We start from the raw sequence: 3,991 nt of genomic DNA, 5'->3' as shown, positions 1-3,991 counted from the left end.
CAGACCAGCTTCGTTTTAATGAAACAAACTGACCCCTCCCTCCAGATTAATTCAATTATACAAGAAATGTCCACAATGCATATGAAATATGCTTCCTCTGCTCAAAGTGGTGGGCTTCTTGGATATAAACAGATTAAAGCCAATTGAATGGGTTGGGATTAAAAAGCAGCATATATAATGTTTTCTGGGAGTTTGACGTGCCTGATTTAAAGATGCAGAGTTCCCCCATCTTCCATAATCACTTAGGTGAAAGGCTGGAATCCAGCCCGGGGCACAGAGGACACAAGCCGTGGAACAGCATGGGTAGCGTGCTAGTCCGCCGTGGAACAGCATGGGTAGCGTGCTAGTCCGCCGTGGAACAGCATGGGTAGCGTGCTAGTCCGCCGTGGAACAGCATGGGTAGCGTGCTAGTCCGCCGTGGAACAGCATGGGTAGCGTGCTAGTCCGCCGTGGAACAGCATGGGTAGCGTGCTAGTCCGCCGTGGAACAGCATGGGTAGCGTGCTAGTCTGCTGAAGAGTACAGAATTGTTGGCACCCTCAATGTGAGCGAATAAATATTAGGAAATTACTGGGGGGGGCGGGGGGGGACACAACAATATTATGTTTAACATTTTTTTTTTTTAAATAAAAATTTCTTAGCTATTGATGGTGAGGATATTTATTATTATTATTATTATTATTATTATTATTATTATTATTATTAATATTTATTTGTGCCCCTGTATGTGTTACTTGTGCTCCCACTCGTAACCAGGATTATAACACTCTTGTAATGCTTAATGTGGTGGAACACAGCAAGGGATCAGAGACCTTTCCTCCATAGAGATTTTTCTTGAGATCCTTCAGAGACTTCAGTCCTTATTTGTGGACAGTCCAGCTCGCTCCATCGTTTGTCAGTTGGGTTCCGGTCAGGGAGCTGTGTTCGCCATCGCAGAAGCTTCATTCTGCTGTCAATGAACCTTTTTTTTTTTCCTGTGGACTGGGAGGTATGCCTTGGATCGCTGTCCTGCTGGAAAATCCACCCATGACCCAGTTTTAGCCTTCTGTCAGCGGCATCCAGATTATGAACTAAAATTTCCTGCTATTAGATGGAGTTTATTCTAAAATTGTTCTCCGGGCCTTCGGAGGGAAAACGGCACCAAAACATCACAGCCTCCCCGCACCAGCACCGTCATATTACACAGTGCGGAGAAGGTGCTTTTCTGCATGAACACCCTTCTTTACACTGAACCAACCTGTGGTATTTGTTCCCAAAAAATTCTCTTTAAGAAATGACTGCTTATGTACTCCGTGACAGATGCCAGGCGATTTTCATGGCACTTTGTCTGGTAAGCCTTCCACGTAACGTGCTGGCATGGAGCGGCTGTCTCATTGCCATTTTGGAGACCCCCGGATGCATCCAAATTCAGCCGTTCTCAAAATGTGATCCTTGATCTCCATTTCCCATCTTGCTGGTTTATACTAAGAGAATACACAGTTTGGCTGAGGTTTGTTGATCTTTAACCATCTTGATGGATGATTAAGGCAGTTGGGTCTGTCCATCACCACATATTTATTTCCCAGTGGTACCTGAAGGCATGGATGACCATTCCTAAAGATTCAGGGGTGCTTAAAATTGAAGTTATGTTATTCAGTTATATTATATTATGAACAAAATTTCTGGGTGTGCCAATAATTGTGGCATGTTGGATTTTTTTCTTCCCTTTGAATCATACCTGAATTTATGGTTAAAATTCTTCATTTTGTGTGCAAGATCAAGCTTATCAAGAATTTTTCTAAAGCCTATAGCATTTTTCTTGTTCATTTTATACCATGGGTGCTGGTTGATTCTGGAGGGTACCTTTGCCCGCATACATTGAGTAATAATTATAACAAGTGGAGTTGTTGAATGTTCGCATTTGTACTTTTCCCTTCACGAGGCCCAGCTGCTCCAGAGCAGCCGGCCCCCACACACCCCCTCAGCTCAATTATATTTCCCCTTTACTCCACACCCGACACTGGCTCCCTGTGAAATTTCACATTTGCTTCATGGCTCCTGCAGGCTCGCTGCATTCGAGCTCCCTCCTATCTCTTTGGTATCATCCTGTCCACCCTCCTGTAATCTCCAATCCTCCACGACTGTTATCTTCACTGTTCCTCCATCTCACCCCTGTTGCTTTGGTGACGGAGCCTACTCCAGAGCCTGGGTGCTACCTATAACCCCAACTGTGCAACCATTTTACGTTTCTCCTATTTACATCCCTAATGTGATTCTGATATTGAACCCGAGTTCTGTGAGGCCATATACAAAGGCTCGGAATAGACCAAAAACACAGCACAGGAAGGTTTGCCTCCACTGTCGAGCAGTAGTTAACCTTTTTTCCAGGAGCTGCAAGTTCTTTGGCCTAGTTATACCGCCTCCTGCTGGCTGTTGACGGGTCACGCAGGATCCCTGCCAGTATTCCATGTAATGCTGTCCTGTGTGCCGTCTGAGAGCAGCTGGTCTTGGGGGAGGCAGTGAGGGGCTCTGCCAGGCTTTTGCTGGAAGGGACAGCACTCCACAGTAATTATATGGGTGAATGACTGTTGGCACTGGACATTGTCCTGCTCATATCCTGTCTCTGCTGTGTCTCCACACTGGAGGAACAGGAGGACGCAGTGGGGGACCAGTGCCTTCTATAGGGGAGAGGAGGTAAAGGACATGTTGCACATTTAGTCTGTCGTCCTACAGTTTTAATATCCATCTGGCCTTAATCCAGCAGAAATCAAAATAGTTGTAGTTGGCAAGCAACGACTCATGAGGCACTTACTGTGATGTGCTTGTGTGCCAAGATGTATCAATTGGGTAAAAGCAGCCCTTAATGAATCCTGCTCTGAATCTGGTTTGATCAAGTATTTTTGAATACATTGTGAAGGAGCGCTGACTGAAGAGGACACTTTGTTTTTATTCACGGGCAATGTGATCATGGTTCCATTTCTAAGAGAATTCCCCTGATATAAGAGAGATGCTGATGACGCTATGTTGTCAGCTTCAGCACTTACACAATTGGTACATCTGAAATTGCATACTTATTCAGTAGGTACTAAATATGGTCAGAAGCCTGTCGACTGTTAATGCAGTGCATACTGTATGTGTGAATGTGTGGTCGCCATCTTGCATATTGCCTGACCCAGATGTTTACCAATGACGTAGCTTGACCCCAGAGGAAGTTTATAGCCATTAAAGACCATTAAAGAAATATATATTTGAGTCAAGTTATGTAACTGAGGATTGTTTTCCACTTAAACCTATACAAAAACAGCACTTCCTCTGCCACCTTGCCACAGCTCCAATGGCCTTGTGGGATAGCGTAGCATCCGTTGGTTGCACTCTTCAGAATTTTCACAGAATGTTGTATGTCATTTGGGGTACTGTTTGCATACTGTCTCATCCACAGTAAGGATTCGGACATACTGCTCGCATCGCATACTACGCCTACTACATAGCAATCAAGTATGTGATTTCACATGCACCCAGTAACTCCAAGTGTGGAGTTAAGGACATGTGATATCCTTATGATTTTTGGTAGACGGTGGCAGTGAACTGAACATTTCAGCTGTGACCTTTTGTCTCATTACTGGAGATGTAATGCTTACCTCAGTCTCATTCTGCTTGGTAGATTTAGTCCACTCCTCCTAATTCTAGGCTTCCTCATGTTTGAAATGACACAAAAGTCTGGCCTAAGTGGTATCTGGTGTGATTAAAACTTGCATAAATGGACCATCTAAGATTCCAGGGCCTTGACTGGTACTCGGCATGACCGTTACATAGGTATTCAGTTTCAAAAGTTTCTTGGCCAGTCAAATGCTTATCTATATAAATGCAACCCCATAAGGTGTCCATGGAGTTTAACGACAAAGGGACTTAAATTGTGTGTCTACATGTATAAATGGTTTCAACAACAAATGTTTTGAAGGACGGTGGATAACTGGGGGAATCAGAATGGAACATCTAAGCTGGAAGCGTCTAGT

Source organism: Paramormyrops kingsleyae, chromosome 18 (assembly GCF_048594095.1).
Source record: "Paramormyrops kingsleyae isolate MSU_618 chromosome 18, PKINGS_0.4, whole genome shotgun sequence".
NCBI classification, from domain to species: Eukaryota; Metazoa; Chordata; class Actinopteri; order Osteoglossiformes; family Mormyridae; genus Paramormyrops; species Paramormyrops kingsleyae.
The sequence above is the reverse complement of the archived record's forward strand: the minus strand, read 5'-3'. Positions refer to the sequence as shown.